Below are 14,446 nucleotides of genomic sequence, written 5' to 3'. Positions count from 1 at the left end.
CGGTTAGCTGCCGCCCTCTTTTTCCCATAACGTACCGAAAAAACTTTTACCTCATATTTGAAATTGTCCCACCAAACTCTTCTTTCTTTCAAGAACAAAGGTTCCTTCCGAGCATTCTTTATTATATTTATAATCCCTTCTTTATAAGCAATTTCTTTCAGGTATTGATTGTTTAAAATCCATACCCCTGAACCAATCTTAATTCTGCTGCTCCTAATTCTAAGAACCAAAGCCGAGTGATCACTAAAAAATACTTTTTTATAATAAATCTCCATCACCTCCGAACTTAACCCTTCCCGCATTAACACAAAATCTATTCGGCTCTGTTTTAAAACATCACCCACCCAACCTGCTCTGGAGAACTCCCTTTTTATGGGGTTCTAGTCCCTCCATAAGTCTCTCAAATTTAAATTTGCCATCATTTTTACAATCAACCCTCTGGAGTTATCATCCTTAAAGGTCATCTGGGCTGAACTGTCCATCCGAGATAAAAATACATTAAATCCCCCACTATACAAGGATTTTCCACCTCTGCCGCTTCAGTGAATAACCCCCGAAAAAACTTGCGACGCTTGCAATGGTCGTTCGGTGCATAGATATTAAAGAGATCGCAATTAAATCCCTCCATTTTTACCCTTAGCCGTAAAAATCTCCCCTCAGTGTCCTTGTCCACCAAGGCAACATTCTCTTTTATGGACGGACTCACCAAAACAGCCACCCCTCTACAGTTATTGTTTGCACAACTTGCAAACACCTCTCCCTTCCAAACCTTCCGAACTCTTTCTAGAATATCCTCATCCCAAAAAGTTTCTTGCAGACACAACAAGTCCGAACCTTTAAAACCCTGCAACAACTGCTGCAATTTCTTCTCACCCCTCAGTCCGTTCACATTAATCGCGACCAATGTAATCATGGCTCCAAAGAAGGGAAGTATGCCCGATAATCTCCCCATCATTTAATCTCTGGCTCTTCCCTCCTCTCATGCTCCTTCTCAACTTTTCGGGCAGCTGTTGCTTTTTCCTGCAGCCTCCGGCTCTTTTTCACCTCCTGTTTGACCCCTCCCTGCTGTTTCAACCTCTTCCTTGCATTAAGTTTGGGCCCAGGAGCTGCCCTTTCTCCCTCCTTCTGCTCCTCACTAACCTTTCCCTTTCCACATGATGCCACCCCACCCCCGACTTCCATGTCTCTGTCCCCCTCTAATTCCTCACACTCAAGCTCTTCTGCAACCCCCTGTGCCTGCTCCCCATCAGATACATAATCCTGCTCCCCATCAGATACTTCATCTCCCATAGAGAGTCTTCCTGCTATTGCAGTTTCTCCCACTGTGCCGCTTCCTTCGACCACATCTCCACCTCTGACCTTTGCACCTTGTTTCCTCACTCCATGGGACAATGGCACACCTAAATTGTTCCCTTCTGACGTCTCTATCTCGCCGATCCCATCCTGCTATCCCTTTAAGGCTCCTGCCTCTTGCACCCTCTCCCTGTCCTGCCCCCTCCTGCTCACCAAGATATCCGACTCCCCGCCTCTCCCCGGAGCACCCACATCCACCACACACCCCGCTCCCGCCTCCTCTCCCCCCGCAGACACCAGACTCCCCAGGAGGAGCCAAACTGCACTAAGGCTCGAGTCTGCACTCGACCCTCGCTGCCCGCTGCTGTCTTTGTTCCCCTCCACAGCACTCGGCGTGTTTTCCGCCATCTCCATCCTGTGCTCCTTTCTCCTTCATTTTACCGGCTGAGTCCTCCAACTGCACCGCTCCTCCGGCCGTTCCACACTCATCTCCTGCTCCTTCTCCCATCTCCTCATCACTCATATCGCTCCCTTCTGCCACACACTCACAGCGGGTGGGGCCTTTATGACACACCCCACAGCTCTCCGCCTTGCAGCTCTGAGCAATGTGTCCCGACTCACCGCAATTGTAACAATACAGGTCTGGACAGTTTCTTACGAGATGGTCATGTCCAAGACAATAATAGCACACCTTTACTTGGTTATCATGCAGCACACGAAAGTACTGCACTCCTTCCAGTGTCTCGAACTTCATACTGTACGGCAATGACCTCACCCCCTCTGGGAACCGCACCTTTACATACCAGGTTCCATCTGCTACCTGTGTTCCCGGATAATACATAGACATAGAGAGATAGGAACAGGAGTAGGCCATTCGGCCCTTCGAGCCTGCTCCGCCATTCAATGAGATCATGGCTGATCCTCGTCTGAGATCATAGCTGATCTTACCAGTTCAGTACCCCGTCCCCGCCTTTTCTCCGTAACCCTTAATCCCCTTAGCCTTCAGAAATATATCCAATTCTCTCTTGAAAATATTTATTGAATTAGCCTTCACAGCCCTCTGTGGCAGGGAATTCCACAGGCTCACCACTCTTTGAGTGAAGAAATTCTTCCTCATCTCTGTTTTAAATGATTTGCCCGCTATTTTTAGACTGTGGCCCCTGGTTCTGTGCTCCCTGGCCATTGGAAACATTCTCTCTGAATTCAGCCTGTCCAGGCCTGCCATAATTTTATATGTTTCGATGAGATCCCCTCTCAATCTTCTAAACTCCAGTGAGTACAAGCCCAAACTATTTAATCTCTCTTCGTAGGTCATTCCCGCCATTCCAGGTATCAGCCTGGTGAATCGCCGTTGCACTCTTTCCATGGCAAGAACATCCTTCCGCAGATGGGGCGACCAAAACTGTACACAATACTCCAGATGCGGTCTCACCAGCACCTTGTACAGCTGTAGTAAGGTATCCCTATTCCTATACTCGAACCCCCTTGATATGAAGGCCAACATACCATTTGCCTTCTTAATCGCCTGTTGCACCTGCATGCTCTCCTTCAGTGACTGGTGCACAAGAACACCCAGGTCCCTCTGCACTTCCCCATCTCCCAATCTATTGCCATTTAGATAATAATCTACCCTCCTGTTTTTACCCCCAAAGTGGATAACCTCGCATTTATCCACATTATAGTGCATCTGCCACGTATCCGCCCATTCCCCCAACCTGTCCAAATCGCACTGTAGCCTCCTGACATCCTCATCAGAGCCCACCCCTCCTCCTAGTTTAGTGTCGTCAGCGAATTTGGAAATATTGCATCCAATTCCCTGATCCAGATCATTTATATATATTGTGAACAGCTGGGGTCCCAGGACAGATCCTTGCGGCACCCCGCTGGTCACTGCCTGCCACTCTGAAAACGAGCCGTTTATTCCAACTCTCTGTTTTCTATCCGCCAGCCAGTTCTCTATCCACGTTAATACTTTGCCCCCAATCCCATGAGCCTTAATTTTGCATGACAATCTTTTGTGTGGAACCTTATCGAAGGCTTTCTGGAAGTCAAGGTACACCACATCCACTGGCTCTCCCCCATCTATTTTACCAGTTACTTCCTCAAAAAATTCCAGCAGATTAGTCAAACACGATTTACCCTTTGTAAATCCATGTTGACTCTGTCCGATCCTTTCCCCATTTGTCAAGTGCTCCGCTATTTTATCCTTAATAATGGACTCTAGCATTTTGCCCACAACCGATGTAAGGCTTACTGGTCTATAATTCCCTGCTTTCTCTCTACCCCCCTTTTTAAATATTGGGGTAACATTAGCTACCCTCCAATCCACGGGTACTGTTCCCGAGTCAATGGAGTTCCGGAAGATGATCCTTAGAGCATCTGCTATCTCCAGGGCCACCTCCTTAAGTACCCTAGGATGTAGTTTATCAGGCCCCGGGGATTTGTCGGCCTTCAGTCCCCTCAACTTACCCAACACCATATCCCTAGAGATACTAATTTCTGTCAGCTCCTCCCTCTCATTAGTCCCTATGTTTGCCGATATTCCTGGGAGGTTATTTGTGTCCTCCTTTGTGAATACAGAACCAAAGTATGAGTTTAATTGGTCTGCCATTTCCTTATTCTCCATTATATATTCTCCCGAATCGGACTGCAGGGGACCGACTTGGGATTTTACCAGTCTTTTCCTCCTGATATACCGATAAAAGCTTTTGCAGTCTGTCTTTATTTTTGCTGCAAGTTTACTTTCGTATTCTATTTTCCCCTTCCTGATTAATCCCTTTGTCCTCTTCTGCTGTATCCTGTACTGCCCCCAATCTTCCGGTCTGGTGCTTTTTTTTGCCAGTTGATATGCCCTTTTTTTTGATTTTATGCTGTCCCTAATTTCCCTCGTTATCCACGGTTGAGTCACCTTTTTAGGTTTATTTTTATGCCAAACCGGTATAAACATGTTCTGGAATTCTTCCATTCTATCTTTGAATGCTTGCCATTGTCTATCCACTGTCAATCCCCCCAGAAACACCACCCAATCAATCTTACCCAATTCCCGTCTCATACCCTCGTAATTCCCTTTATTTAAGTTCTGGACCTTAGTCTCTGATTCAATTTCCTCACTCTCCATCTCGACTGAGAGCTCGATCATATTATGATCGCTCTGACCCAAGGGGCCTCGTACAAGAAGATTGGTGATAAGTCCCTTCTCATTGCACAATACCCAGTCTAAAATGGCCTGATCTCGAGTCGGCTCCTCGACATATTGGTCCAGATAACCGTCCCGAAAACATTCCAGGAATTCCTCCTCCTCAGAATTTTTACTAATTTGGGTAGTCCAATCAATATGTAAATTAAAGTCACCCATGATGACAGCTGTGCTCTTATCGCACGCTTCTCTAATTTCCCTTTTTATGCCTTCCCTCACCTCCATATTACTATTTGGAGGCCTATATATCACACCCACTAACGTTTTTCTCCCCTTGCTATTTCTCATTTCTACCCATACAGATTCCGTTTCATCCGAGTTAATATCCTTCCTTTCCATTGCATTAATCCCCTCCTTTACCAGCAATGCTACCCCACCTCCCCTACCTTTTTGCCGATCCTTCCTAAATATTGTATATCCCTGGATGTTAAGTTCCCAGCCTTGCCCACCCTGCAGCCACGTTTCTGTAATCCCAATCAAATCATACTTGTTTACCTCTATTTCCACAACTAATTCATCCACCTTGTTCCTAATGCTTCTAGCATTAAGATACAAAGCCTTCAGGCTTGCTTTTTTCACACTCTCATTATGAATTAGTTTGGCCCTTTGTGTTTCTCTCCTTTGCTTATTGCTTCTCACCTTTCTACCATCTATTTCTGACTTCATATGACTTCCCTCTTTTCCACTACCTAGGTTCCCATCCCCCTGCCAAATTAGTTTAAATCCTCCCGAACCGTCCTAGAAAATATTACCCCGAGGACATCGGCTCCCTCACAGTTCAGGTGTAGACCGTCCCCTTGGTACAGGTCACTCCTCCCCAAGAACTGGTTCCAATGCCTCAAGAATTTAAATCCCTCTCCCTTGCACCACTGCTCAAGCCACGTATTTAGCTTATCTATCTTACTCTCTCTAATCTTATTAGCTCGTGGCACTGGTAGCAATCCAGAGATTACTACCTTTGAAGTCCTACTTTTCAATTTAGCTCCTAACTCCCTAAATTCAGCTTGTAGGACCTCCTCCCTCTTTTTACCTACATCGTTGGTACCTACATGTACCACGACAACTGGCTGATCCCCCTCCCCCTTCAGAATGCTCTGCACCCGCTCCGAGACATCCTTGACCCTTGCACCAGGGAGGCAACATACCATCTTGGAGTCTCGGTCTCGGCCACAGAAACTCCTATCTATCCCCCTTACAATTGAATCCCCTATCACTATAGCCCTATCCCTCTTTTTCCCTCCCTTCTGTGCAGCAGAGCCAATCATGGTGCCCTGAACCTGGCTGCTGGTGCCTTCCCCTGGTAAGTCATCTCCCCCAACAGTACCCAAAACGGTAAACCTGTTTTGGAGGGAGATGACCACAGGTGACTCCTGCACTACCTTCCTGCCTTTACCCTGCCTTTTGGTCACCCATTTACTGTCTGAGCTAGCCTTTACCTGCGGTGTGACCAACTCACTGAATGTGCTATCCACAACATCCTCAGCATTGCGTATGCTCCAGAGTGAGTCCATTCGCAGCTCCAGCGCCGCCATGCGGTCCGCTAGGAGCTGCAGCTGGACACACTTCCTGCACACATAGTTGTCAGAGACAGTGTCCCTGATTTCCCACATGGCACAGGAGGAGCATGACACGGGTCTGAGCTGCCCTTCCATGACTTAACCCTTACAATACCCTTTTATTTACTACGATTTAGCTTAATTATTGAATTCTACTTAGAATAAGTTTGTGAAAGTACTCACCAACCAGTCACCTACCTGTTTTCTGGTGTTGTATTTTCACTGCCGCCTCCTGTCCTGGAACCTTTTCCACCGAGGTTAGGCTCCTCTTTATTGCAGAACAAATTTTTATGTCCCACGACTCCAACTTCTTGCTTAGCACTTTGTCCTCAATGTAAACTGGCTAGTTAAAAATGAAACCACCACCACCTCTGAATATAGCAGAGTCACCTCCAAGAATTTCTCACCAACTTTCAGACTGAGTAACAGTCTTTCCACCTCCTCACGACCACTGACCGTCACCTCGAATCCCACATTTGGCTTTGGTCGGCAGGCAAAGTAGCTTCCCTCGCCACAGTCCTCATGAACCACCTGGATAATATCCCAAGCTCAAATCTTCTTATCCTCACACTGCACCACCACCGTGTTTTCTTTACCAAACCTCCTGAGGTCCCGGCCCAAATCTTTGGGCCTTTTTTTTCCCTTTCCCACCACAGTTTCTTCCCTAATTAAATTCCTCTTGGGAACATTGTCCTCTGAGGGGCCCGGCATTCCGGACCCCTCAGCAGCCATCTGGCTGTTTTTGTGGGCCAAAAAGGCCCTAAAACCTGAAAACAAAACCCCAAAACCCACCACCAACTTTTTACAAAACTCCCTCCAACTCCCAGCTGCAATCAGGCAACCACTAACACCTGACTCACGCCTAGCCCCTCCCACCTAGAGAGTGCTACCCACTGAGCCATGGCTGACACAGCAAGGGGAAGGGGCTTGCAGGGTGTCACAGCAGACCAGCAGTCTGTACTCCTGCAGATTACTAGGATTGCTGAGATGCTGCCCCAGGGCGTGGCAATGGATGCTCTTCCCCACAAGTGGAAACCTTCTCTCTGTATCCACTCTATCAAAATTTTTCATAATTTTAAAGACCTCTATTAAGTCACCCCTCAGCCTTCTTTTTTCAAGAGAAAAGAGACCCAGCCTGTTCATCCTTTTCTGATATGTATACCCTCGCATTTCTGGTGTCATCCTTGTAAATTTTCTAGACACAAAAGGCATCAAGGGGTATGGGGAGAGAGCAGGAATATGGGATTGAGATAGAGGATCAGCCATGATCATATTGAATGGCGGAGCAGGCTCCTATTTTTCTATGTTTTTTCTATGTTTTTCTAAATCTTCTCTGCACCCTCTCTAGTGCTCTATATCCTTTTTTATAATATGGTGACCAGAACTGCACACAGTACTCTAAGTGTGGTCTAACCAAGGTTCGATACAAGTTTAGCATGACTTCCCTACTTTTTAATTCTATCCCTCTAGAAATAAACCCTGGTGCTTGGTTTGCTTTTTTATGGCCTTGCTAACCTCTGTCGCAACTTTTAGTGATTTGTGTGTTTGTACGCCTAGATCCCTAGACCACTGGTGGAGTGGCAGTGGTGGGATTAGGAATGCTGTCCTCCTGAGAGAGGACAGCTGGTTCTAGCTCCACGGAGCCACTGCCATTCCCCCTAGGCGGGGGTGCCTCAGCATTCCTAGCAATCTGTTGAAGCACAGGTTGCTGGAGTGCTGCGACACCCTGCAAGCCCCTTTCGATCCTCGTCAACCCAATGATGAAGGCTTGCATGGCAGCAGACTGAGACTGCATGAGGGCAGTCTGCACTTCCAATGCAGTACTGAGACGTTGGGTCACTTCCGCCTGTGCTGCAATGGAAGCTGTGAGATCGCCCATTACATCCAACATCATCTTTGGGTCCACAGGGTCTCTCATGAAGTTACCAATCATTTCCATCCTTGAAATCATGGGCTCCAAGCTCTGTGCAAAGCTCCGCCCAATGTTGGAGCCGGACTCCTCTATGCTCCCTGACACTGACAAGAGGCTCTCTGGCAGGCTTGCCATTGCACCTAGCATTTCCGTGTGCATGCCCATCACCCTTCTTCTGAAGGCCGCCCCATTGAACTCACCCTCGGAATCTAGCACACGAGCTACCCTATCCACCGGTCTGGCTACAGCCTACTCGTGCCCGGAACTCACCACGTGCGGAGCCGCCTCTATACTACCCTCTAAAGAACGCGCAGTGCCATTTTCTGAGCTGGTGTCTGCAAGTGTCAGATGCAATGCTGATATGTCTTCTTCCTCTCCTCCATCAGTCTCTTCCTCAAGTTCTGGGACAGGCTGGCCAGGCTGCTATTGTTGTATATCTGAAAGCAGAAAGGCATAAGGGTCAGGTTGTGGTGAGGGGACAGAGGGAAAGCAAGATATCCATGCATACACCATCAGCAACTTGTAAGTCAGAAGAGATTATGGGATGAGGGGGAAGTGGGATGTGAGAAGGATTAGGTATGAGCATACCGCCATTATGCTTTCCACTTCTCCGCTCACCACGGACTCTGACACAGCTCCTCCAATTATGTGGAACACTGCTTCCTCCAGGTCAGTTAGGTTGTCAACCCTTGCTTGGCCACCTCCAATCTGCAGTTGATCTCTGCGGTTATGAGCCACCTTTGCCTGCAAGAAAAAGGGAGTGTGTCAGTGAGTGTAGTGCAATGTGTTTGTGTGATGTGCCTGCCATAGTTCAATAACTGGTAGTGTGTGTATGGTGTGAGATGAGGGTGTGACTCTTGGAGCAGTGGTAAGTCAATGAGGATGAAGTGAAATTATGATTGTGGGGTATGAGTGGTGATAGCTAGAGATTGTTGGTAGATGAGTGTTGGGGGTGTGATGCATTGAGCAGTGTGTGAGGCTTGTGGTGCAGATGGTGGGATGTGGCATTTGCTGAAGCCTTCACTCACCTTGACCAGTCGTGTGAGGCCATTTTTGCAGCACAGGATCCACATCCTGGGGACAACACTCATCGCAGTGATGGTTTGAGCTCTCTCCTCCCAGATCCTTCTGCTGTTCAGCCTTGAAGGCCTCTTGCCCCCATGCGGGTAGAGGATGTCCCATCATTGTTGGATCCCCAGGACCAAGACCTCCAGTGCTGCATCAGGAAATTGTTTTGCCCTTTTTCTCAGGAGTTGTGCTTTCATCTGACAATGAGGGACAGGGACGCGGACGCGGACGCTCCCGCTCCTGCTCTTAATTATTATGTTCTGTGACAAAGCACCTCCCCTTTAAGTAGTGGAGAGAGCCTAGGCCAAACTTTATTGGCCAGTAGACTGCACCTGATATTGACCCCCCCCGCCCCCATTGTGCGCTAAGCCAATCAGTAGTGCCTGCTCATTTACATGCTTTACAATCATGTAAATGAGCAGGCAGCATGCAAAATTCATGCTGCCTGCACCACTTAGAACAGGCAGAGGCAAAGAGCACTGGGTGGTGACCCCGCCGGTTGTCGGGCCTTATCCGATTTCTAGGCCCTGAAGTTTGGAGACAGGCTACTCTGGTGTCCATATTCATAAAGGGATAGAACAGACACAGGTGCAGGTGAGCTGTCAGGCACAAATTGCTGCATGGGATTATGGCATGGTTTTATTAACAGAGACATGGCTCAAACAATGGGTTCTTAATATTCCTGGTTACCAAGTATTCAGGAATGATAGAGAGAAAAAAAGAGAAGGGGGCAAAGCAGTATTTATTAAGGATGATGTTATAGTTCTAAATAGGAAGGATATACTGGATGGTCCTAGAACTGAATTTATTTGGCTTGAGATGAGGAACAGAGTGGGAGCTGTCACATTTGTGCGCATTTTTTATAGAGCTCCAAACAGTGAGAAGGTGATGGATGAGCAAATTTGTCGGCAAATTGAAAAGGCATGTAACAAAAATAGAGTTGTGATTTCATGACCTCAGGACGTCCCAAAGCGCTTCATAGCCAATGAGTACTTTTGAAGTGTAGTCACTGTTGTAATGTAGCAAACGTGGCAGCCAATTTGCGCACAGCAAGCTCGCACAAACAGCAATGTGATAATGCCCAGACAATCTGTTTTTGTTATGTTGATTGAGCGAATAATATTGGCCAGGAGACTGAGAATAACTCCCCTGCTCTTCTTCGAAATAGCACCATGGGATCTTTTACATCCACCTGAGAGAGCAGACAAGGCTCTTGGTCTAATGTCTCATCCGAAAGACGGCATCTCCAACAGTGCAGCGCTCCCTCAGCACTGCACTGGAGTGTCAGGCTAGAATTTTGAGCTCAAATTTCTGTAGGGGGACTTGAACCCACAACCTTCTGACTCAGAGGCAAGAGTGCTACCCACTTTTCATATATATATATTATTTATTGAACATTAAAAACATTTACAACATCATGATAATTCCTTTGCATCATACAGATCCATTCCGCCGCTCTGCACAGCCATTCCTCCAACACATATTAACATCAAAACCTGAAGTTTAATTTGTCTCCCATAACATATACTAATGTATTGTACTTTAAAAAATAATCAGTAATCATGGCTCCAAATAAGGGAAGTGTGCCTGATAATCCCTCCATCATTTAATCTCTGGCCCTTCCCTCCTCTCATGCTCCTTCCCAACTTTTCGGGCAGCTGTTGCTTTCTCCTGCAGCCTCCGGCTCTTTTTCACCTCCTGTTTGAACCTTCTCTGCAGTTTCAGCCTCTTCCTTACATTAGGTTTGGGCCGAGGAGCTGCCCCTTCTCCCTCCTTCTGCCCCTCACTAACCTTTCCCTTTCCACATGATGCCACCTCACCCCCCATTTCCATGTCTCTGTCCCCCTCTCACTCCTCACTCTCGAGCTCTTCTGTAACCTCCCGTCTCTGCTCCCCATCAGATACATAATTTCCCTTAGAGTGTCTTCCTGTTATCACGATTTCTCCAACAGTGCCACTCCCTGCGGCCTCATCTCCACCACTGATCCTTGCTCCCCATTTCTTCTCTCCCTGGTACACCGTGTTTTCTTTTCCAAACCTCCTAGGGTCCCTGCCCAAATCTTTGGGTCTTTTTCTTTCCCTTCCCCCAACATTTTCTCCCCTGATTAAATTCATCCTGGGGACATTCTCCTCTGAGGGGTCCGGCACTCCAGGACCCTCAAGGACCAGAAAGGCCCTAAAACCTGAAAAAAACCCAAAAACCCACCACCAACTCTTTACAAACTCACTCCACCTCCCTGCAGTAATCAAGCACCCAGCAGCACCTGCTCACTCCTAGTCCCTCCCATCTAGAGAGTGCTACCCACTGAGCCATGGCTGACATTCGGAAGATTAGGGAAAGTGCAAGAGGGAATTGAAAAAGTTAATACGGGAGGCAAAGAGAGGTTATGAGAAAAGATTAGCAGGCAACTTTAAATTGCACCCTAAAACAATTTATAAACATATAGGGGGCTAAATTCGATAGCCCTTGAAAACAGGCTCAGGGATCATGATGCACGATTAACCCATGCCCATTGCTTCTGATGCAGGCAACACGCAAACTTCGTGCTGCCTGCTAATTTAAATGATTGCAGCATTGAGGCAAAGCTAAACTCCCTGTTGAATGGCTGAATGCCTCGGCAGGGGGCCCAAGTTCATGTGAGGCTAGTACCACTTAAAGCAAACCTGCACTACTTAAAGCCAGCCTGCACCTCTTAAAGCAGAGGTGCAGTCTGGCTGGAGTAAGTGCTGGAAGTGGCTGGAGAAGAGAGTCTGACCTGCAAGAACAGAGACTAATGGTGCAATGGGTGAGAGTATGCTCCAAAGTTCTCAGACGTTGCACTGGAGGCCTTGGTGGAGGAGGTGGACAGGAGGAGAGAGGTCCTCTATCCAGAGGGGGCCAGGAGGCTCTCCAGACAAACTTTGCAAAGGCAGTGGGAGCAGGTAGGCCTGGTGGCTAATGCCAGAAATCAATCCCCGAGGACCTGGATGCTGTGCAGCAAAAAGTTCAGTGACCTAATATAAGGGGCCAAGGTAAGTGAATTCATCTTCAAATGCCATATCCCACCAACTTGGAGTTGGGGGTACAGGGCATAATTTTGAAATTTGCAGATGACACGATACTTGGAAGTGTAGTAAACAGTGAGGAAGATAGTAATAGAATTCAAGAAGGCATAGACAGGCTAGTGGAATGGGCGGGCACATGGCAGATGAAATTCAACGCAGAGAAGTGTGAGGTGATACATTTTGGTGGGAAGAATGAGGAGAGACAATACACACTAAATGGTATAATTTTAAAGGTGGTGCAAGAGCAGATAGAGCTGGGAGTGCTTGTGCACAAATCTTTGAAGGTGGCGGGACAGGTTAACAAAGCAGTTAAGAAAGCATATGGGATCGTAGGCTTTATAAATAGAGGTATAGAGTACAAAAGCCAGGAGGTTATGCTAAGCCTAAATAAAACATTAGTTCGGCCCCAGCTGGAGTATTGTGTCCAATTCTGGGCACCACACATAGGAAGGACGTGAAGACTTTGGAGAGGGTCCAGAAGAGATTTACTAGAATGGTTCCAGGGATGAGGGAATACAGTTATGTGGATAGACTGGAGAAGCTGGGTTTGTTCTCCTTGGAGCAGAGAAGGCTAATAGGAGATTTGATAGAAGTGTTCAAAATCATGAAGGGTTTAGATAGAGTAAATAAAGAGAAACTGATTCCAATGACTGAAGGGTCGATAACCAGAGGACACAGATTTAAGGTGAGTGTCAAAAGAACCAGAGGTGACATGAGGAAAAACTTGTTTATGTAATGAGTGGTTAGGATTGGGAATGCAAGTCTGGTAGGGTGGTGGATACAGAGTCAATAGTAGCCTTCAAAAGGGAATTGGATAAATACTTGAAGGAGAAAAAATTGCAGTGTTTTGAGGAAGGAGCGGGGGAGTGAGGCTAACTGGATTGCTCTGCGAATGTACCAGTGCAGACTTGATGGGCCAAATGGCCTCTTTCTGTGCCGTACTATTCTACGATTCTATGATTAAATGGGTAAAAAATTCCAGTACACTGAAAACCTGCCGGTGCCACCGTGGGCTGCAGTTAACGGTCGCCCGAATTCATAGCGCAGGCAGCACCGTTATTTTGGTGCTGCCTGCTAATTTAAATTAGCGCAGTGCAAAACATACCACACAACCCTCTTTCTCAGGCACTACTCTCAGCAGGAGGCCCAATGTAGCGTGGCCGTAGTGTCCCTGAAGCAAGAACAGCATTGTCTTAAAGCAAGGCTGTCATTTTAGAAAGCAGTGTCGGTCCCGTAAAGGGGAACTGCCTTCTAAAATGAAAAAAAAAATCATTTAAAAATAGACCGTTTTTAGCCCTTAGAGCTCAACTGCCTTCTGAAAAAAATAAACATTAAAAATAATTCCCAAATGGGAGTCCTCAGCTCTTAAAGCTGAATTGCCTTCCACACCTAAAAAAATGGTAAAAGTGTTTCAGTACTAACACAAATGGCTCAAAAAGCCAGGGAAAGGGCACCCAGGGTCTCGTATGCAGCTCTCCAGTTTTCTGCAATAGGTCAACACCTCAAGAGAGGTCCTCTACCTACAGAGACCAGATCACCGAGGCCGTCACTGCCAGCAGTGGCGCTCCCACGACCTGGCTCCAGTGCCCAAAGAAGCTTCATGACCTCAGACAAGTTCTCAAGGCCAGTGAATGCATCTTCAAAAGCTATCTCCTACCAACTGCACCACTAGCCTCGCACACTGCTCATTTCATGACCCCTCATCCCCTCAATCACTCACCTACCAACAATCTGCACAAAAAAAGAGGCACATCTCCCATTCCTAGCTTCACCTCACCCCCTTGGACGAGACGGTGCTGACCATTCTTGACAGGGGCATGGCTGAACACTTGGTCAGCGGCGGGGCTAAAAGGATAAAAGATGCTGATACCCGCATATGTTATTTTCTTTCTCGCATGCTCTTGCTTTCCTGTCCTCTCCTCACCACAACTCTACCCTTGTGCCTTCCTCATTCCACACACCCAAGAAGTGCAGCCTGTCCAGCCAGTGGTTGACCAAGAAGAGGGAGAGAAAAATAAGAATAATAATAATAAGAAGAATAATAAGAAAAAATACCGTCACTTGATATCACACACCCAGCCACCAGCTCCTCAAGGTCAGCCATTTGCAGTGTCCCCCCACTGAAAGTCAGCAGCCTTCCACCAACCATGCTGCAGCCACTGGGGTCACACTGCGTGACATCAGTAGGATAGGCAAAGGCACCCACAAGACAGTCACTAAGGGAATAGCTGATTTCTTGATATCATATTCGATAGATAGATGTATAAAGTTGTACTGGAATGTTTGCTATGTGGTGGCTTTTATTTCAGATTTTGTGGCCAAGAGGATGCTGTGCTGGTCAGTAACAGAGTGAAGGTAAGGTGTGGGACAAATGTT

General features: G+C 47.1%; 1 pseudogene; it reads right to left on the bottom strand.

The window, feature by feature from the left end:
* LOC147117640 (uncharacterized) overlaps positions 1 to 9,030 on the bottom strand; it is a 38,705-nt pseudogene extending 29,675 nt beyond the window's left edge.
* Between the last annotated feature and the right edge of the window lie 5,416 nt (positions 9,031 to 14,446).

This window comes from Somniosus microcephalus, chromosome 5 (assembly GCF_052327205.1).
Source record: "Somniosus microcephalus isolate GS21.2 chromosome 5, FLI_Smic_1.0, whole genome shotgun sequence".
Taxonomy (NCBI): Eukaryota; Metazoa; Chordata; class Chondrichthyes; order Squaliformes; family Somniosidae; genus Somniosus; species Somniosus microcephalus.
The sequence above is the reverse complement of the archived record's forward strand: the minus strand, read 5'-3'. Positions and strand labels throughout refer to the sequence as shown.